Source organism: Ornithodoros turicata, chromosome 5 (genome assembly GCF_037126465.1).
Source record: "Ornithodoros turicata isolate Travis chromosome 5, ASM3712646v1, whole genome shotgun sequence".
Lineage (NCBI taxonomy): Eukaryota > Metazoa > Arthropoda > Arachnida > Ixodida > Argasidae > Ornithodoros > Ornithodoros turicata.
In genome coordinates this window covers 30,475,326-30,498,744 of record NC_088205.1, presented here as the reverse complement: position 1 = coordinate 30,498,744, position 23,419 = coordinate 30,475,326, and the positions used below count along the sequence as shown (strand labels likewise).

General features: G+C 44.8%; 1 long non-coding RNA gene across 1 annotated transcript; it reads left to right on the top strand.

Moving 5' to 3' along the window:
• The first annotated feature begins 10,563 nt into the window (after window positions 1-10,563).
• On the top strand, window positions 10,564-12,005 carry LOC135395466 (uncharacterized). Its single transcript, XR_010423103.1, has 3 exons — window positions 10,564-10,680; window positions 10,804-10,921; window positions 11,918-12,005. It is a non-coding gene; the product is annotated as an uncharacterized LOC135395466 (long non-coding RNA).
• The last annotated feature ends 11,414 nt before the right edge of the window (window positions 12,006-23,419 follow it).

The window sequence follows — 23,419 nt, the reverse complement described above, 5'->3', positions numbered from 1 at the left end:
GCGCATAATATTTTATTGGATTAGAGCGCATTTAGCTTCTTCAGCAACTCACATAAGCAAGGATTTTGGAAAGGGCTGGTCCCTAATCAAGTAGATCTGCAACAGTCCCAGGAGTTGACCAAATGGCTTGTACTTCGGACTGTGGGTCTGGAAGACAAATGGGGCAGGTCAGACACTATGTTAACTATCATTGCACAGGTCACAGGTTGCATTTGTTTCGTACTTTCCGAAAACTATTAATCGACGATTGCGTAACATGTACATGTATCTCGCTGTATAGCGTCTGTCCGTATTCTGTCCGTATTCTGTCTGATAACTTAAAGCCTGTAAACGTTTTGCAAGACAACAAGGAGCATAAATTATAATCTCTGACTGACGCATACTTGCAACTGATACTTGAGCTTCAATAGTAGTTGAAAGTGTGTGACCTGCATTGCCTTCGAGATTCGTGGTACGTAGTGGACCAACTAGCGGGAGAGATGAGAGTTAGCATAACAGTGATGTGAACTTGCCGTCGTTGTACTATAGGCCTGTTGCGCTGGGCCAGGTGGCGCTGCATACCTTGTGTGTCAGCGCCGCTAGTGGCGACCTTTTCAACACAAGGCCGCTCCCTAGCAGACGACACTCAGGGCCGTATTCCCAAACCACCCGCAACTTTGCCCTCAGGGCGCCCGTAGCCCAGGGTCCCTTGAGGGCGAACATCCCCTGAGGGCAGCATGCGTTTCTCAAACGTAAACGTGCACGCCCTCAGCGAAGGGCTGGCCGTCGGGAGGCTCGAAGGGGATTCGGCCCGATTCCTCGTAGAACGAAGCAGAAGCGCATGCGCAGGACCGCGCTTGATTTCCGCTTCCGATGGCTGTCGTCTGCTACTTTGGTATCTCTCCTGTTCTGTTCGCGTTCGACTTGCAAACTTCATGTATGGTGGGCTACTTCATGTCAGTATTCAGATGTTGTACAACTGTTGGATATTGCGGATATGATATGTACACATCTCACCATCGTCTCCTTATGTGTGTGTGTGTGTTGTATTAAACGGCCAGATTGTAACAATCACTGAATGGGCGGACAAGGGAAGCCAGGATTGTCCGTGCCCCTCCTGATGTTCAGTATAGTCTGTAGTGTTCATGCACACGCCCCCCAACTTATCTTTCTTTCGATTCATATTCGTCGTACCGCACAAGGTAGTTTTCCCAGTCACGATACGAATTCGTCGAACCGTCACTACGGCAACACCACCGTGAGGGTATAACGCTCGAATTGCACGACGCGATCCACAAATGCACATGTCATCCATGTTTGTTTCGAGGCGAGCGTCCCTCAGGGAGCGTACAGTGAGCTCGCGAGCTCACTTGGCTGGCGCGTGCCCTTAGGGCGCCCCTTGCAGATACGGGCGTTTTGGGAAACAAAATTCGTCTCCCTCAGGGCTAGAGGTTACATAGGGAGCCCTCAGGGTTGGTTGGGAATACGGGGGTCAGTCTACGCTGGCTAACTTGGTGTGGCGTTATCATTTATCATCTGTTTTAGGGATAGAAAAAAGTCAAAAAGATCGACAAATTCTTTAAAAAAAAGTTGCTGAAACATGTGTAGGATGTGCGGCACGATGTACATATGCAGAACTTGTGTATGTCGCGAATGACGCTGTTTCTTAGGGTGTTTAGTGTGCTTCTCTGGTGCACTGGGGGTGCCAAAGTATAAATTCATTCTGAAAAAAAAGAGGCTTAACAAGAACGAGGCAAAGATTAATTCGCAGGGTGCTTATCGAATTCAATGGGGACTTAACAAAACGTTCGTCGTTATAATTGATGACAGTTGAACAATAATAACGGGACTTCTAAAAGAAACGCATACTGTTTTATGGTTGAACACACAAATAGTTGCTCTTTCCTGGGACCTTTGGTTGTGTTCTCCGCGTTCCGAATGTTCACGGCGCTACCATGAACACAGAATAAACAGCCATTGGGCAACGCAGTACCGATGATTTCGAAGCATTTTCGGGAACAGCATGCAGCGTGAGCGAACTTCTCGACGACTTAGATTTGGAATCAGCTATTATATGTCCACCTCGTGCAAACAGACGTCTATAACTTTCTCGAATATACGAACGGAACCAGAGGTTGTGCACGTATACATGCAAGAGGCTATATTGTATATGTATATATGGAGTTTCTGGTGACGATGACCCAGTGAAACAATTGGTAAAAACAAGTGAGCTGGTGAGTGTAATTCATGACAGTAAGACCCCGAGACGAGGGACGACGAAAACAGACACATACAGATGTCTCCAAACTCTGTCTGTGTCTGTCTGTTTTCGTCGTCCCTAGACCCGAGATCTTACTGTCACACAGCGACAATTATCCGAGGTGTCGGCTGCACAGTCGACTTTTAGTATAGAAAGCGGAAAATTTCAAAGCAAATACAAGAAAGCGAAAAGTATATCTGGTCAAAGTTTGTGTGTTCTATTTCATTAGAACGGATGCCGATATTTGTCTACTGCAATAATTATACTTGGATATTACATAGCCGCAATGCAAGTCTATGACTGAAAACGGCAAACTGCGGCAGTAGTCAGGAATAATTATTTCAGGGCTTCATATTTTAGGAATTATCTAGCTCTGGAGTACAACAAAGATACCGCCGCCTGCATATCGCCGGCAGCCTGAATTACGCTGCCAGTCGGGGACATTTCTTTCGGGGACACCTTTTCCCGGGGCTTTTCTTAGCGCGCAAGTCATTGCCGTAGCCATCTTCTTGCTGCTATGAGTACGCAACACTAGTTTGCGATTTTTAGTAGAATTCGGTTCCATTCGAGAAGCGTTCGATTTCGGAAAAAAAATGGCGAACTCTGACGCGTCCTACCCGTTGCTATCAGTTACGCATACGAGGCGGGAGCGGCCGCGTGTCGTAGCATTCCGACGGTAGGGGTCAGAGTGGCGCTATAGTCGCTCTCCTCAAACTTTAGCGCAACAGCCCTATATGGCCAGCAGGAGTCTATTATCACACGCGAATAGCAAATGTGGTAGTACATTTTCTACCCCTCATTTTCTAAAATTGCCCCTACCTTGTGCGGGCATTACTGCTGCGTACGTTGAATATCCAAGTTGCTTAGGCGGTGAGCAAGGCTGGCTGGCGCCTAGGATTAGACAGGGACAACTTTAGTGCAATCTCGAATTGATTAAGAAAGGTGGCGTTATTATAAAAAGTTTTTATGAATGAATGTTTCTTTGTTATGTTGGGATAGCTGAAGTCTTGCTGCCCAAAACAGAGTGAGAAAGTAGAAAAAGTGGATGGATGGAGCGAACCAATGGAACCACGACAAAATCACAGGAAGTGACAAGGAATTTTTACGTACCAGAGCAATGGCCTCCGCAATCACTCGAAAATGACTGCCACATCCTTGACGTGGGGCTGTGTTGTTGTTCATTGTAGTGCCCATGAACCGGGGGTGTAACAAGCCCTGCATAAGAGTTGAAACGTGGATAATCAGTTCCCTACTGTCAAACCATGAAACTGTATCAGCATTATATTTGCATTTGCAGTGGTAGTTTGTCAGTTGGCCATGCACTGTGACACGAGCTGGTACAATGCATTGGCCCCTAAACACTACAAAACGTGAAATCTTCCATAGAAGGCTTTAACTAACCTCGTGGAAAGGTGAAGCCATCTGTGAGGTATTGGTTACCGCCATCACGATGAATACGACTAAACGGGCCTGTAGAAAGCAACAATCACGTATCACAGCCCTATAGTTCACAATGAAATGTAATCAGTGCTGGTAACAGTCAAAAAGCAAATACTTACGGTAATCAGGTGGACCCTGGTCCATATTGCAAGGCCCAAGGTTAGTCAAGTTAGTGATAGTCTACTTTCGTCTCGGCACGACCACGACATGTGCACAACACAAACCTCTGGAGAAGACAGGCGCTAAAACCGTCCTCCTATTTCACTTTGACCCACTTGGGCCACCGGAGTTCTGGGAACTACACTGAATATAAGTCGCTATCTTCCCGTGGACGGGGGCGAACCGGTTTCCTGGGCCAGAGTCATTGTCAGAAAATCTGGACAGTATGCTGCGAATAATCGCCTGAAGACCGTCGTTTTAGAAGCAAGAATAGAAAAAGGAGATGGCATGCACATAGGGTTGCCACGTTTCGTAGTGAAAAATACCGGCTGAGGGAGAGGAGGTGGAATAGAGGGAAAGGAGGAAATGTCCGCGGGAAAGGGAAAGTAAGTGAGGGGTGGAAAGTATACAGAGAGAGAGAGAGAAAGAACGAGCGTGCTGGCTCAAGACAACAATGATAATAATAATGAGTAACTAAGAAAACGACTGGTGACTACGGAGTTGGATCTGTGCTCCAGATTTATTCAAGCTGCAGTGGAATGTTGAAAGGAAAACCCCGTAAAAGCCCCTATGAAAGGTGTTGAGCCACGAATACCGGCAAAAGGCTGCCGATATCACCTTCCTACCGGCAACCGGCAGAGAGAGCAAATAACCGGCCGTGCCGGTATAATACCGGCCTGGTGGCAACCCTACATGCACAGTGTTCTCGATGTCCGGCTGGTACTTTAACAGGTGCAAGAAAGTAATTTTTCGGATGAATTTGAAACACGGTCATCATCCGTGTGTCCCAGCCGAGAGCAATTGCTGCTGACTATGTCGAAATGGCACAGAAAAACTTTTGTCTCCGGCAAAGTTACTGCTAAAATCATTCACGCGACTCACGCGTGGTTTAAAATCACGGCTCGGTCTTGAAATCCACAACACGCTCGGGTTTGTTATTTTGTCAAATTCTCGGAATTAGCCAAGTTTATTAAATTCTGATTCTAGAACTGTAGTCGGACCATTCATTATTCCGTAACGCGAGATAACCGTCTGAGCGGTTACGGCTGATTATCGGGGCGCGGATTGGTCCTGCAAAAAAATGCTACGCGAGGTTATGGTCTCTCCCAACAAGCGAGGGTGAAAAAATGGCCCTCCGACTATCTTCGCAGCGTGGATTTTCTTGGAAGATTGATCTTGCATGATTTTTACGTGATTTATTTCGGTCTTATCCCCTTCGCCGATTCTGGCTTCCATGGAGAATAGCCGTCGAAGAGGTTCTCATGTAGAATACCCGCATGTGTAAAAGATAATATTTCTTGTCACATGAATGTCATGTCACATTAGTAGAATATTCTGTGTTTTATTTTGGGGCTATTATGCGGCTTTCTCTTCAGCTGTTCATTCACAAACCGGCAAAAGTGGTGTCATCCACGTGATGGACCCCTCATCGAATTTATTTGCGCAGTAGAAATACTGAAATAGGCAAGAGAAATGCTCATGTCACTTGATAACATCAAGCCCTATTTGCGGTGGCACAGCGTGCTGTACTTTTCACCGCTTTCGAAACATGTCCCCTCTACAGGGACTCTTTCTTTAGGCGTGACAGAGCGCCTCGGAAAGAGCGCGAAAAGAAAAACGAGCGTTACGTTTTGGCACTTGAGTTACAGACAGTTGCTAAAGTATCACCTGCTGGTAACTCAAGTAGCAAAAATGGTGGTCGTTTTTTCTTTTATCGCCCTGTGAAGAGCTCTTTGGCGCCTAAAAAAGGCACCCTGTATAACTGAATTTGCAGAAACGACCTCTGACGTAATCCTGAAGAATGCACGAAATACGTTGCGAGACTTTTGCACAATGAGAGTTGTATCATGCCAGAAGCAGCGCAGAGAGTTTATCCTTGTGACAGACAATGGAAAGGTTGTTTATAAGGTACATTTTATAAGGTACGCGCGTCGTAATCCGTGCTGTACCTTATAAAACAGCAACGTATCGTATAAAACACTGCGTACCTTCTAAAAAAGAAGGCGTGACCATTGTGAAAATGCGTACCTTATAAATGGAGAGGTGGTGCACCGTATATTTACAGGGTACAGCGACATAGAAGGTACGTTATAAGGTACAGACTTTAGAGTGTGGCTACAGGAACGTCACATCATACAGCGGGGGCCTGGTTGCTAATGCTAGCCTTCAACTTACGATGGTTCTCGTGACCAGGCGTCCTAGACTCCCTTCACGTCACAGCGCTCGTCATTATCGCCCAGACCAACGTTCCGTACATCGCGCAAAGCGTGCTGCTAAAGTGATTTGAACTACTTGACTATAGGCAAGGGACACACAAAGACAGAAACATTTAGGTTGAACAATTAGGCCCTACAGCAAGATTTTCATACTATTCCGCTTTTCTTTCACCAGGGTCATAAGCTTATTCAGAAGGTTGTTCGCGGTAGATTTACTGCGAGCAAACGAGCAGAAGAAATCTTAGAGCTGTGTGCGTCTGTCCTTGTGTGACTCCTACAGTACAAGAAAGTAAAAACATCACGTTGTTTTTCTTCATTTCGGCAGTATGCTGCCGCAGGTACCGATTAACTCATGAAACTTTTCATGTTTAAAGAAGAACGAAGCAAGACAAAACAAGTGAGAAGCAGACTGAAACAGCACAAGAAAGGTGAAGCAGGACACCACCCACTGCTGCGATATTGTTGCAGTCTTTCTGTCTGCTTCAGACGTGTTTGCCTAGGGCGATGCTCCCACAATAGTGCACCGGCACAAGGCCACTTAAAAATACTTACAAAAACGTAGCATCGCCGTACAGTCCCCCATAGGAAGCAGGAATCCCTGGAAACGAGCGACATCGTCCTTGAAATCGTTGTACATTTACTGTGGAACTGGCCGGACTTCGAACTTCGTCCCTCGCAATATTTTCTGCTACATAAATGCTCGCTCCGTAATACGGTGATCTCTTACATGTTCACGTATTTATTACCTGTGAGAATCTCATCCAAACCATAACACGTTTCCTGGTACCCAGCATACGTCTACGACAAGTATGCCGTTCCAGTCAGATCATGCGCTTCCCCTCGGAACCCGGTTTCACGAACACTCACGAGATTTCTCAATGGGGTCCTCAGTAGCTTTGGCAGTGCCTTACGCTGGTGAGGACGCTACTGGTGAATTGCCTCAACGTTCGAGCAAGCGGGCTCTGCTATTCGCTGTATGCGAATGCCGTAACGCGATCACAATTGACTATCGTGAATGGCATAGAGTTCAAGAGACTGTAGTTATAAGAGCGAGGTCTATACCGCCCTTAGAAAGGGTAACCCCAGGACATATCGTTTCACTGACACCAAGACTGCGGGTCGAAACCGTGCCAAGGGCGTCACCAATTTAGCGGCATGGTGCATTTTCCTAACACAGGCCGTCTTCCACAAGGGACGTTAAACATCACGTTGATGGAAAGCTTAAATGGCTACGGATATGTGACTCCTGGCAGAGCTTAACCTGTAAGCAGCGCCCTAGTCTTTGCATGGTTTTGACTATTTTATCTATCCACCTCCCTTTGGCTCTTCCTCTACAGATCGCTTGCACCATTTTACTTCATTCACCTCATATGCGGCAGCTGTACAGTTTATATTGCCATTCTGTGCAGTTAAACTGGCGTAAACACTTCTTTGTCTAGCCAATGGAACAAGAAGAACGCTTTTAAACTTTTGAAAATCAATGTACTTGCTTTTGTGGCCTCTAACACACTGACCATGAACATATTGAAACGGCGTGAGCAGGCAAAGAAGGAAAGCTTTAAAAAAATAACTTTTTCCTGACTGCGTCTCTGGTTATTCTCTGTACGTGCACCTCCAGCTAGCCTGTCTTTTATCCCTTCTTCATATTCCGGTGGGCATTCTGAACCGCACGGGAAATCAGGGGTTATCCACTGAAGATGAAGCCTTCGCTTAACCGAACACGAGGTACAAAAGGCAAACATGCGCTGCTTGGCGTTTGTCTTTTGCCCCTTCTAGTTCGCCCAAGGTCACGCTTCATCTGCAATGCATTTCGTCCACCAACTTACCCGTCTTTATGTCATCTTATATGAGCTAATCTTCTTACCATTCGGGCCAGGTCATTACACTACCATGACCTTTGTAGATAACAGAGAAATGCTGTTCTCCAAAACAATGCATACGTGACGGGTCACATACCTGCGAGGACTACAAGCAGGAAAACGGAGATCAAGGGATTCATGCTGACTTCTTCTGCAAAGAGACACCGATATGTGAGCGGGTTAGCAGAGGGACCGTCAATCTGGCCTTTTCAAATCCTCAGAGAAAGATTACAACGAACTCTTTGCTTCAGCTTTACCCCAGAATACTGAGCTGAGAGTATTTGTCATGTGGTTAGGCGCTACATCATTCTCCATCTAAACACTGATAGTGCTTGGTGCCTTTCTCTTTCCGAGGGACCTACGTGCTTATGCGTATAGGCATGTTGTTCGGAAGATGGAACATTGGTCCTGGACCGCCGTAATAGGGAACTACGCCAAATTTTGCGTCACAGCGTCCAAGAATAGCCAAGAGAAAACAGCCGGATAGAACACCCGGTGCCGAAGTTTGAAGCTGGGTCACGCTCAGTTTCGAAACCTGCCACGGCTAGTACAGTCCCAGGAAGGGTCTTATGACAGATGTATGGGGCCGGTTGGTATATAGCTGGCATATAGCTCTTAAGGTCTACAAAAGTCTTATGTTCTTGGCCGACAAGCAGTTGGTATGCACTAAAACGCTACACTTCAAAGAAATACTTTCTGTCAATACGGATATATCTTTTTAGGCAAACCACTGCACACAGTGATAGCGCTACCACTCGCGATTTGAAGAGGCAACTCCGCGTACACCTTGAAGGCGTCCGCGTACACCTGCATTAACGTACATGAATCGCGCGCCAAAGAGACCTTCGCGTCCCACTTTCCGTAAATTAAGACGGAGAACGGTATGTTCGGAAATAATATTGTCTAGGACGGTGTTCTGCAGTGAAGCTCTGTTTTTGACCGTGGGTGAGATGAAGGAGACGTTGCGTTTTTAATTTCATGCGTTCATTGACATTAGTGTTCGGCTGAAAACAGAACTTCACAGCATAATACGCTTTTAAACTCAAAAGGATATCATCCGTCAATCTTGTAATTGCTAAAAACGGGGGCCTATCCTGCAACACTGCACGTGCGCCATTCGTCCTCAGCAAAGCAAGATGACAGAGCGATATCACGCTGAACGCTGTTTGGCCTTAAACGTCTTAAGTTTCTTTTGTCTCGTCCAGCTGGCTTAGCCTGAACGATGACATACAGCCATGCAGACACACGAAAATGCTATTTTTAGATTGTGCGGCTGCAAGATCAGCAATTTTTCTGTTGCTTCTTTTGTCTCGGTCCTGTGTACTGTTTTTTTTTTTTTCGACTGCACTCGCATATCTGCTCTAAGCCGGCTTTTGAATTGGTGTTTCAGCAATTCACGTGCTGTCTCACAGCAAACCCTGCTTGGATAACAAGCAATCTCTCTGGTATTTCAATACGATGCCTGTAATCAGCCGAGTGAGAACAACAGTGTTCTTCAGGATATGGGCATTTGGCAACCTGAATATCTTTCCTGTACCATATGCGTCCAGCATTACAATGGCTGCAAGATTGAACACTCGGTTATGACATGACGCAATATGTCTGCACAACGGGGAAGGCTTGTACAAACAGAGCATCGAGATAATTGAAATGTAAAGGACTCCGCCGGATCCTGTGCATCAGTTGGAGACATATCACCGGAAGGCTCAATGCATGCAGTAACATATTGCTACCAGGGTACCAGGGTAGTTTTTTTTCTTTTTTTTTAGAATCAATCAATCACCAGGGTACCATATCCTTATGCTTAAAGGTCAGATATGCCGATTTTGAAGTGCCGCAGAACTGAGCGATACTCGCGCTGTGTGTTCATTACCGAACACTGAATATGTGTGCGAAATATCTTGCTCCAACCGTTCGTAGTTTTTTAGAAAACAGTTTTTTTAGTTCCCACGCCCGGCCGTCAGACCGTCGGCAAACCCTGCGCACGGGCGCACCGACGTCACTGCTCTCGGTTTATCTGTCTTTGGCTTGGCATGGACTCTTGGCTTGGCTGCTTGGCTTCTTTCGTTTCCTCCTCTGTGCATCGTACATAAGCGAACAGATGTTACGTTGTTGCTAAGCCGGAAACAAAGCATGTGAATGCTTTTTTTTGGCACAGCGTCGTTTGGAAAGTGCACTTCCTTGTTTTGACCTTGTCTTTTATGGGCTGGAGCGATATGATTCGTGAATATGCCACGGCGAAGTTGTCGAAGATGCGGCAGTGCTACGCTGTTAGAACAATTCATCGGAGCATTCAAGTGTTACCTATTATCAGCTGCCAAAAGACCAAGCAGTGCGAAGCTCTTGGCTGACAGTGGTGCCTGCTAATTTCCACTGCAAGGATTTCGTCCACGAATGTTATCATAGGTTACGCGCGACTCCAGGGGCAATTTGGAATCTCGGCACGAAATCGTCTGATGAAAATCTGAGGTGCCCGACGCATAACATTTTGAACGTGCCACGGAGGATCAAGGCAAAAAACGAGAGCAAAAAATGGTAGGTCGAGGTTCAGATATAAAAAATAGCAAGCTTAATGAATCGATTGTGCAGCTGTCCTACTGCGCTTACTCTGATATAACCACGATTAACAACACAATAGTACTATTGATAATCTAACTTCTGAATTATCACAGATGCACGCTGAAGGCGGAAATGAAGCATGATCTGGCTTGCATCTGGTCATGAAGAAATTGCCGACACGTTAGTTGCAGTCCACCTCCACCAACAGGTATGACAATGTGATGTTATAATTTGAGTATTCATCTATGTTCAACTTTTCATGTGCACTCGCATGCAGACATCTTGACACCACTTTTAAATCTGCCCTCAAAGTTACAACCTGCGCTTCCAGGTTGGAAAACAAAGGTCGCCATTCCGATTAGCTGCTATCTCCCAGTTCAAGCACTTTTGTGTCTGGACACTGGTTCCTGTGGATGGGGTGTTACAAGCTTCACTGTCTGATATAGAAGGTACGTTACATTAGTTCAGTTAATTTGTCTTTTGCACATTTTTGTTACTGTTAGCTGGATTACTGTTGGACATACAATCCTTTGACACACCGAAGCTGATGTCGCCTCTGATAACGTTTTAGAATTTTCAGTGCCATCAACGTCCATTGAGGAAGGTGCCTTTACTATCTGTGAATCTTCAACTGAAGAATAGCCCAGAATTCATGTTAACATTGTCTACTCTTATTAATTCATTGTCTATTTTCTGAGAGCTAAGAAAAATGGAAACTATTTATTTGTCACAACTTCACACTGGATACTGGTGTGGTACTGGCTTGACATGTAAGCTAAAATACCTGGATTCTACAATAATTGTGTTCCACTTGGTGCATTACCGTGGGCAATGCCACATTCACTACATTTTTAGTGGGTCCGGTGCACAAATACTGTGTGCATACTGCATACATACATATTACGATAGGCAAAAATACCTGAGCAGTGCTGTATAGTCTTTTTACCCAAAGAGTCATACTCTTACTGCAAAGTCACAGTACGTAGAACAGCAATGTGCAGGTATGCTGCGATAGAGATTCACAACAGAAAGAAAACTGTTGAGAGCATCTAAATTTTAATGAGACGAGACTTTCGTGCACAAGGCTGCTCTTGTTAATGTCTAACATGAAGTTACAAAATCCCAGAATATATAAAACATGTTGTAATGTAGAGAGCGAGGGGTGGTACAGACATAAAGATAATTATATAATCATATATAATAAAATAAAAAGGGGGTACAACTCCCCCCTCAACTCAACTCGACAACTCCATAACTCTACTTATTCTCTACCTTACAACATGTCATATATTCTGGAATTTTGTAACTTGATATTAGACATCAAGAAGTACAGCCTTCTGTGCAAAAGTATTCTTTCTGTTGTGCACAATCATTATACAGTAAATGTGACTATCCATTTCTTGTCATTAAATGCTTTTCCTTTCTTTCTTTCTTTTTTTCTGCAGTGATGAGCATCCATAAGGACACATGCCAGAAAGGGAGTCTCTTTGGGATGACAAACCCTCATCACCTCATGAGGATACAATGGTTGACAAATATGGTTCTCAAGCACATCGAAACTTCCAACAAATAATTCATGAAAAAGCCAGTCAGTGCTAGCACCAGGAAGTGAACGTGGACCGTCCTGCTACCAGTCAGAGATGTTCAGTGGCGTAGCCACGGGGGGGCTAGTGGGGGCTCGAGCCCCCCCTACCTGCCACGGACCGACCCACACAAATCGTGCAAATCCGAGAACATAATATATGGGGGGGGGGGGACCAGTGTGACTATCGCGAAAGTTCTTGCAGTTCATGGCGTCTATCTAAGAAGCACTCTTGAATGGTTTTCAAAGTATGAGCTTTTCAAAATACTTCCAATCTCGTGACACCACTTCATTGGTCATGACAGCCTATACATGTAACCGTACTGTGAACGTCTAAATCAACTATTTTCGTTCCCTTTTTTAATCCTCAGTTTGCAGTGTGCACAAGTATGTGTGTGTTGTCGACACAGGATCAGTGGGGGGGGGGGGAGTTTTCGTATCGAGCCCCCCTACCTTTGAGGTCTGGCTACGCCACTGGAGATGTTACATTTCAGGCGCTCATTGACTTTTGGTGAATTACTTGTTGACTTTGTCCCAAGGTGGAGCTCGCCACAGCTCATTTGCCTATCTGTTAATGTTGTGGCGTGTGTTGCGTTTTTCTCTTTGTGTGTTCCAGACTCAGAACGGTTAATTTGGATCAGGTCAGGTACGTTCCAGTTAGACATGGCAAACATAAAGTGGTGTTTCTCAACACAACTTAGCAGTGGTCTTCATGCATTACTGCTACGGCCATTAGGCGTGAATAGAAACCTGCACATTATCCATGATGTAAAACCCCAAGACTAGTGAACACGAAGGGACAGACACAAACACGCCCCTTTGTGTTCCCTAGTCTCGGGGTCTTACATATGCACCATCTTCACCAGCTCGCTTGCTTCCTAGCCATTTTTTCTGCACATTATGTTCACTCTACTTTTATCGTGTGCTATATAATCTTGTTCAAGTTCTGTCAAACGACGTGTAATGCTATAAAAAAATTCAGTACACTGTTTATGTGGGTTGAATGGTAGCGCATGAATGCAGGAAGGAAACTGTCATGTTATGCCAAGTGTTTACGTATTGTGCGTTTAACTACTAATTTTATTGGTTAGCTTTTGCCGGCGTGTCATGTCAAGCCATGTTATATTAATTTGGAACATGTTCTTCTTAGTAGCCAGAGCAGCTGCTACACAGAGAGAACATAGCCCGTATGTGTTTGTCTTTTCTACCGCAGCCCTTGGGTTTCCTCCCTGATGGCTACACATGTCAGGGATAGGTTTCAGAACCTGTAGTTCCCGCCAAGTGTGAATTGCTTTTCAGGGGATCATCACGCTGGCAGATGAAACATATGGTTTAAATTATTTGCAGGACAGGAATTGCGCAGCTTCACACAAATACTACTACTACGACGTAAGAGTGGTTTCAAATCTAGCTTTTTTGTTTTCCTGACATTATCGCACAAGATGTAGTATCCACTATGATCCTTTATGTGGGGGGTATGTACAGTGCAATCAACAGATGCTATTTACAAATCTGTGTTTTCTACTGTGTTGAAATGGGGTAGTTTGTATCTGAGAGCCATAGTGAAACACAGGCCCTCGAGAAACATGGCAACACATTGCAGGGACTCTGGATGCTGCCTAAATTTCCAGAACACACAGCTCAAGGCAGCGGTTAAATAACAAGTGGTTAGAGAAATCCAAGATAGTTGCATCCGTAAGCAGTCCGCTGTTGGATCTGCTTCTGTCATGGATACGTTATCTCAAAGGGAACGCACGGACACACTCAGAATGATACTAGGGCTGCTTGTGAAATAGAACGAGGAGAGGGGAAGATATATACCCTTTTTGATGTACCTTTTTGATGTACCTACCCAAGATGGAACCCTTTTTCTTGTCTGTTGTTCTGTTGGTGAAATTGTCATTTTCTTAGCAGCATATGTGTGGATATTCCAGAGTCTGCTAATAAATATATCACTTTAGAGCTAGCAGTCGCATTGTAGATGTCTCATCCTGTCCTTGGTTGCTTGTGATTCACTATGGCCATGCTTGCTATTGCCAAAAAAAGAAAACAAAAAAAGACAATAGAAAAACACGGAAAGAGCGACCTAAAAAGCTGCCTGTTCTAGTGCTCACATGGAGGCAATGCAATGAGGTAACATGTTCCATTCATGAACTGTGCGTAGTAGTACATATCACAACGGCAACCGATTATTCAGATTTTTCTTGAAGTACTTTGTTTCTTTTTGCTTTGTTTGCACAGTCTATTATTGGAGCTTTATGTGATTCCCCTCTTCAGAAACTTTAAGATTGCTGATGCTGTGCAGTTTGTTAATTTTGAAACTGTACTGTGCTGAGGTACAAAAACAGAATTGTCATATCTGCATTTGAGCACATTGGAATAATTTGTAAGTACTTTACTTGCTGACATTAATATTTGCACCAGGTAAAACCTTGTTGATTTCTGGAAAATGTAAATAAATATATTTATTTGCTTGCCAAACAATGCACAAATGTCTTCTTTTCTAGTGTGATATTCCCTGTTCACCAGACATAAATGTGGAAAAGTTAAACGGGCACAATGATGGTAGAGTCTAGCGTTGCTTTTTGCCACTTCACATATATGCACTGTTATTCGTGTGCACATGTAGGAATAGGAAGGTAGAGGATGCGCATAAAAAATTTCGTATGCAGCCACACATATGGTTCAGAAGATTAATTAGATGATGTGCAAGCATATATAATTGTGCTTCATGTGCAATGGGTATGCTAACGGATTCCTTCCATGAAGCCTTTTTATTTTTTTTTATAAATTGTTTGTATAAATGTTATTTTTGATTTTATATAAATTTCATATTACATATTGTATACTTATATTTTTATAAATTTTATAAACTAAAAACTCAAGTTACACGGCCCCTGTAAGAGTGCCCTTTGCAAATGGTTTGGTAACGTGTCTCGAACTGTAAAGGTAAGAGGCAATCGAGAATGCTGCAGACAAGGTTGCAACTTACATATTGCTTTTCACGTCCTACATACAAAGTGATTTGTACAATAATTCCTGAGCACGGAATTAATCCCGAGGCTGGCCAGTGATGTCACCCAGGACGACAAGTCACATAATTGCCTTTAACACTTTTACACCCCATGGGCTGAGTTGTGAATTGAAAGAGCACTCTACAGAAGGATAAGGTGCACCTGATTTCTAGGATCTATGCTATGCCCTAACTCTTCAGACACCACATTTCTAAGTGGCAATATGTGCTCTGGTACTTCTTTTGCGTCTGCATAGTGTGCAACCACATGGCTACTGGAGCTTTCGTGTGTATGTTTTTGTGCGACGGTGTTCATTACAAACAATATCCAGATGTTAGACATAAAACGCAGTAGTTTGTAGCGTACCACACAACGCAGCGTGACATGGGAGTGTGTGATTCAAAGAAAGCTTCTGGAAAATGCACAGAATCCCACAAAAAGTTTAAAATGTGATTTGTATTTCGTTTTACGTCTTTCGTCGTTACATACCATCGTCGACGCTGTTGCACATCGATAAATCGTACGTAAAACTTGTCCCATAGCAGTATGCGGTTTCTCAAATACATAGCACAATTTTCCTGCAGTAATAAAACGCTGTCGGCATTTTCTTGCTGACACGGCTGTCGAAACGTCAGTCTCTACAATGGGCAAGTGCTGAAAAGGGGCAAACGCAGACGCGACTTGATACAAATTGTACGTGCTCACAAAACACAAACGACGAATTCCAGTTACAACATCGCACAGAGGTTGGTTCGCGAATGAGTTCGCAGCTGCTGCACTGTTTACTTATCGCGGAACGGTGGAACCCGGCTGTCCGCCATCTTCAAGCACAGATACGTGAAGCCGCGAGAAGCCGTAGCTGAAATCCACTGACAAGTACGAAGGCGCGTACACGTCACAATGCCCGTTCGGGTGCATCTACGTCATAAAAATGGCTGCGCCCGTGTGTGTTTCGGAATGAATTACCTATTTTTTTGACATGGTACTGTACCGAACTGAGAGAATGAAGGTGTATTTTGGGGAGAGCTGGATGTGGGCTTTCAGAATATCACAACCGTTTCGACTATTTGGGATATCGGCATAGCTGACCTTTAAGGTTGAGCAGTTCCTGGACAAGGACTCCAGGGACATCTAGTCCCGTTTTCCTCATAACTACTCAAACTTGAGGAGGCGCTATCCCTAGGTCATGTCAGAGTCACACTACCATTACTATGTTGTAGGAAAATATTATCGAGCAGAAACTTACCTAGTAACCTTACTCTCCAAGTGGGTGATTCAAACGTTCTTGTCAACTGGCTGGCAGTACACGTTCATCCTTGGAATACTTTATAGCAGTCAACAATACAACTTTTCTCGAAGAGTTTCGTGGAACTCTAGGATCATAAAACGAACGGAAAGTTGTTATGTTCTCGGAGGACAAGCAGCAGCCGTGCACTAAAACGCTGAAATAACAAAGGAATACTTTCTAGGAATATGAATATACTTGTAGGACTTCAGATGGTTATACTCATTCATATTGCTCCTTCTTTTTGCAATTCTGCGAGCTCTTTCTTTGTCCTTTGTGAACATGAACGTCTCTACATAGCCGCATGCTTTTGGAAACGTGCACCAGTATCAATGGCAATATGTACCTTTCTACGCAAAAGTGCTTTTGAAGTTGGGCATCACTCCGTCCGTAGGGCATAAAAGTCGTATGTAAAAGAAGGTGTTTTCTCAGAAACAGGTATCAAGCGATAGTGTATCGCGACCTTGAGCTATTTACCTTCAGCGTGTCATTGAGAGTTTAAAAATGCAGACATTGGCGCATGAGAGATGAGCATAATTGTAGGGTGTATACCGTGTAATCCGCGTTGCCTTTCAGAATGAAATGACAAGGAGACGTGAAATGTCAATCTAGTAATACATTACGAAGTGTAACTTTCAAAAATTGCAAAATAAGCTTTTCAATAGACATCTCCCTGTTTATAAACAACACTGTCATGGTGTTCGACAACGCCACCAATTTGGTAGAGTTGAACTACGCTGGAAGCTAGGGGCGAACAAGGTCGCGCCTGAAAGCCACGGTCTTGAGGTGGTTACGATGGTCCCTGAAGGGGCGGCGACCTTCGGTCCTACTTTTCTTTGAATAGGAGGCAGGCCCATTTCTGGAGCTCAGCCCTCTCCTTCCGATTTATTTCAATTTCAATCTGTCTACCAACGTCATGATGACGTTTCTCGGGTAGAGATCTATTTCTCACGTCTCGCTCTGTAACATTTCTAAGTTCCTGTCGCAACTGAGGCACTATATTCGCGTGTTCTTGAGTTCCTGTCGCCAGTTCCAGAACTGGGAACAGAATGGACATAATCCCTTCTATTTTGTTTTCTTTTCTTGTGGCTATACGCCGTGTGCAGTGCCTGTAGGTGCGCCACATGCAATGCCCCTAAAGGGAGGGGCGCATTTCTTCCAGGAATCGTAGCAGACGATTGTGTGTGTGTCGTTGCCATGCTGAGTGTAGCGGACGACATTGCGCGCGTTAAATTTAAAGAAGAGTTTATTTACGGAAACAGCAGTGTAGTGGGCTTCAATGGACACGTGAGCGATGTGACAGCACAGTGGAACATGTTTGAAGAACACTTTGTTCGGTAGATGTGAGGACTCATTTCGCAGCGCTTGCTCCGTATTCGCCGTATTCCCAGCACAGAAGAAAACACACTCCCGTGGCTCAGTGGTTAGCATGCTGGCCATGTCACGTCGAGACTGGGAGGTACCCGGGTTCGAATGAAGTCGGCCTAGGTGCAAAATCGCGAATGAAGTCGGCCCAGTTGAAAAATACAGAATGATAAGGTCACGCGCAGCCCCCCGGCTCACTGGTAGGCACTCGGACAGCCCCCTCACCCGCGTGTCCATACTTGCATGTAAACCACTCACGCACCACGTGAAAAAATTGTGAACTGAGTCGGCCCAGGCAGAAAAATCGCCAAAGAAGTCGGCCCAGGTGTTGTCAGTGTGCATGCCTCTACTTGCACGTAAACCACTCACACGCCACCTGAAAAAAATTGCGAGCGAAGTCGGCCCAGGCGGAAAAATCGTGAATGAAGTCGGGCCAGGTGTGACGGCATCGTCGCTTGGTAGGGCTGCCAGTGCGCATGTCCCTACTTGCATGTAAACCGCCTACCACACGGCTGTTGTAGCGAAAGAACTTATGAACGAAGTCGGCCCAGACGAAAAATCGCCAAAGAAGTCGACCCAGAGTGAAAAATGCACAACGATAAGGGCACGTCCAGCCCTTCGGCCCGCTGGTAAGCCCCTCACCCGCGCACCACCCACCGCGCGCTGGAAAAAAAATCGCGAGAGAAGTCGGCCCAGGCGGAAAAATCGCCAAAGAAGTCGGCACCGAGTTAAAAATGTACAACGATAAGGGCACGCCCAGCCCTTCGGCCCGCTGGTAAGCACCCGGACAGCCCTTCACCTGCGCGCCACCCACCGCGCGCTGGGAAAAAAATCGCTAGAGAAGTCGGCCCAGGTTGAAAAATGAGCGACGGTAAACGAACGCACAACCCAACTTAGCTATTGTTCTTGAAGTTACGTACATCTATCAGAACTTTGTAATTAAAATTCCACTATGGTGCTCACGTATAATAATGTTAGACTTTTTATAATAAAACTTGTAATTTTGAATGTAATCATATTGATTAAAAATCTCTTCTTTGATTAAATGTGCTATCCCATTTTAGTTCTGATTAATTGGAAACTTGTGTGATTACCAGTAATAAAAAATATTGTGTATGATGTGTGATACTCCTTCAATGCTACAGCATCATACCTGTAATAAGTTAACCTTTGTTACGTGTATTGTGTTTCTTCTGCATCAGGTTTTTTGGCTTGGTTTTTCTCCTTCACATAGAGTCATAACATAATTCCCGACATTAATGACTTTAATAAATATATTTTCACTTGTACTTTTGTGTATGGCTATCCTTTGCATGTCTATGCTTGCATGTAAACCGCCTACTGCGCACCTATTGTATCGGGAAAAAATTTGCAACTGAAGTCGGCACAGATGGAAAAATGGCGAAAGAAGTCGGCCCAGGCTGAAAAATGTGCGAGGGTAAGCGCGCACGCAGCCCTCCGGCCACGCGCCGCCCACCAATAAGCGCGCGGACAACCCTCCACCCGAGCGCCACCCACCGCGCGCAGGAAAAAATACGCAAGTGAAGTCGGCCCAGACGCGCCTGGCCGTTGCTAGGGGCCTGGGGGGCCGTTGCTAGGAACTAACTCTCAACCTATCTGTACTACTGCCCATCTCTGTGAGGCCGACAACGGCGAGCCCTTCACTAGCACCACCTCAACTTTAGTTTAGTGCCACATATTTGCGTCTGCTAGCTGCGTGTTGAGTGCGCCGCACAGAAACTTCCGTCGTTATATTTCCGTCAGTGAAGGCACACATTTAGAATTGATATGTGTGAACTGTTCACGTTTAGACATGCACACACACGTAGCATATATATTTTGTTTTATAAATGTTCTTGACTTGAAGGACGTACACAGTAAGTGAAGTAATGTGGTTTTCAAGAATGATATTCTAAATCAAGTGAACGTTTGCTTTGCTGAATTGCCGAAATTTACCACATCCCAAGGCCTACCCGTAAGGCACACGCATGGGTAAGACGCCATGCGTGGCCCTCTCTCCTTCGCGGTGCACTTCAGAATGCCCCTGGTAACAGGCAGCAACAAGATTTCAAGTGCCCAAAGGAAACAAAATACACTTATGTGCCCGCACAGACACATTTTATCAATACTGGTGCTGGTATGATGTGCACCGTACACCTACAGGGCTGTCCTAACAATCACCGACATGCAAAACAACGCGGACTGCCAAGAATTTCCCAATATTTGACTGACTTTGCACTATGAGCCCTATATTTCCGAGATACAGCTCATATTGGAAAAATCATGGCAAAACAGGTCCCTTTTGGACACGTCTTACCAGTGTTCGCACATTATTGGACCCATATTGTGTGCTGCCTGCACGTCTGAGAAATGTGCTCCACTAGAAGTCCTCTCTTATTGATTATAGACATCAACCACATCAATTCATGACATGACTCCAAAATGATTACCACTCGATCTTTGTGGAAATCCTACACTAAAGCAAAATCCACAGAACCCGTCCAGGAGCTCACCCTCACAACAACCGCGACCAACAGATCCACCCAAAGCACTGAAGCACAAGTCAATTCTATCGCCAAACTCTGCGCTGCGAGTGATTGTGACGTCACTACTTCCCATTCTCTGAAGCAGTACCTGTGTTCTCATCGAGCTTGCTAATGGTAGACGTTCCAAAGGTAATCGTTTCTTGCATGACTGAGGAATGCGCCCCAGAGAAGAGCCCTTCATAAGTCCTTCTTCGTCCCGTACTTCGTCGCCTCGTGACTGCCCTGGCTTCCCGCCAAAGGACCACTGACATTCTCCCCCCAGCCATGCTGAGCAGAGTTGTTCCAGCGCTCGCTTTCAGCATGCCTCGACATAGCTCTCGTCAAGATGCTGCATTAGTTCATTGGATGCGCCTCGATGAGGCTTTTACAGCGCAGTGGCGTTACCGCTTGAGACAAGATGACTCTCCCCAATGCTGTCACTGCGGTGCTGTAGAAGATCTAGAGCACATCCTTCTCAATTGCCCACACTACCAACCTTCCCAAACCGTACTCTCCGGATCCCTTAACCAGCTGGGCTCTCGCCCCCTCTCTCTCACAAGATTGCTTGGTCCCTGACCACATCCAGCCCACTAACGCTCTGCCCTCAAAGCTCTCTTGACCTTTCTGAATACCATATGACTTCGATTCTTATTTTGAAGGGGCTCATTATTTCATTCGCCGCATCACAACCAGCAATGGGGTAGAGTATCGCCCCTGGCGATGAAACTCCTCATTCATCATCTCACAATAAAGTTGCTGTTGTTGTTCTTTATAAATACATGAACAAAATCACTTTACGATGTCACAACACCACACTATCACTCCATATGAGTCTCACTCTTGCATTAGAGTAGTTAAAAGAAAATAGTATTTGCCACAGAAAACGCATTTGCTACTTTCTACCGTTAAGGATCAGATAATAATTTGAACAGTAAAATTCTATAAACTAATCTTCACTCTTTATGGAAACTGCTGCTGCTGTTTAAAATAATAAAGTATCCCACTGAAGATTATAAAAGTAATAACTGAAGCTGGCCTAACGATTAAGCACTAGTTCAAAGTCAATAGATATTAAGCATTTTACCTCAAGGTTGTTAGTAAACATACAAAACGCGTGAGGTGAGTGAGAAGCACCTTTGACAGTTTTTTCCTGTCGTACAGTTTTGAAGAGTCACTTAACCATGATCTCGCTTTTTTTTTTCAAATTCCTCCGCATTCCAGTTTTTTTCATTATCACCATAACGAAGCTCCGACTATTCCTGCATATGAAACATAAATATTACTTAAAATGCAGTTACACACAAAAAATATATGGAAATGCGGACTTCGGTACCTGCAAGGTACAGACTTCCACACAGATTAGACATTAACCGCTGAGACAAACATAAACTGACAAACAACAATTGACAAGCACGCCAATTCAAATTTTGACAAACAGTGAACACATTTCTCGAACTGACAACATGAGAAACAACAACAATGAACAACTGACGAACAACACCTGAAACACACCCATGCATTTCTGCTGACTCAGTTGAACACAGATAATTATTGTGCAGCATAATCCGACACATAAGTATGCACAGAACATTGAAAAAAAAATTTGTTTTTGCTGTCTTAAGTAAGCAGCGAAAATGACTTCCCCTCGAACAGCATAATATGTCGAACTCCTAATTTTTACTGAATGAAGTAAGCTGTTTGCTGTGGCACTCTCCTTCAAGAAAGCCTTTCGTAACAAATGTAGCTCAATAGTGGCCATATTTGCCGTAATAAACACGTGGAATGCTTATAAAATCACTGGGAATACTAGTAAATTAGCACGTCAAAAAGAAGCACGGATTCTCACTTTATAATACCCGCAAGCCACAGTCTGCTCCGAATTCTATTCAGAGAAGTGAAAAATCTTATTCCCATATTTTTAAGAAGCCCATACTTCTCTCAGGTGTACATTACCATGTTTTCTCTTCGCTCGAGTCACATGAAATGGCATAGACGAATAGCTCTAGAACGTACCTGTTCGTATGAACGTACCTGAACGTACCTGTTGAAACGGCGTTCCACCTTCACAAGTACACTTTTTTTTATACACATAAGGAGCGTAGAAACGCGCACACACACACACACACACACAACCAGAAAAGTCCACTTGACACTGTTCGCTTACAAGTATCCAACACAAAACACGAGCACATTTACGCGTCCGTGGAAGAGTAGGGCTTGGCACTGGATGCAATAGATGTAGCCAGTCGACGTCACGAACGAGAAAGAAATAACAACGCGGCTCAGGAATGAACGTTGTTGACGAAAGCGTTGAGCCTAATACAGCAGTATTAATACAAAATAAATGGGCAAAACAAAATTTGGATTCATTTCTTTTTTTTTTCCTTGCATCGACAAGACAATATCTTTGGAAGGACATTATCATGTGAAGTAAGTAAATGAGAAATAGTGCGCACCAAGTTTGTCCTAACTCAAAAGACAATGTCAGCCGTGAGCCGCGCTTCCTATCCGCAAACCTGGACAGTTTCCTGAAAGGGGATCTGGGAAGATAGCCTCCTGACGAAGGGTCTTTGTTGTTAAACGTTAGTTGTAGTCGGACGCATGTTTGTCTCTGTCGCCCTGCGTTCATTACTAATGTTCAGTTCTCAACAACATGCTCTTCGTGGTAGGTAGACAACCGAGACATGGACAAACAGATGCGACCGCAACACGTCCGGACAACATTACCTGACGACATCACTGCACTTGCGCGCGAACATAAGTTTACTGTTGAACATCCTTTTGGGGCGTCCCGCTCGTTGGTGGTAGCCAACGTCGTGCTGAAGAGTAGGAGGTGGTGTGTTCGAATCCTACCACCGGCTGTGCTGTCTGAGGTTTTCCCTGGGTTTTCCGAAGACTTTCCAGACGAATGTCGGCCAGTTCCCCCTGAAGTCGGCCCAGGATGAATACTAACCCCCCTGTTCCCCACTCCTTCCTACTGTTCTCTCTCCATCTGTCCACATCTGTACGCCGCGCGTAGCCACAGTTGCTTCACGGCGCTAACACGGAATAAAAGAATCCTTTTGGAATAAATCCTTTGGAATCCTTGATGTAAACGTTTGTGCATGCACCTGGTTTATGTTGCAACTATGGTAGTGCCGTTGCTAAACCAATCTTGCCATTTGCTAGTCCTCATT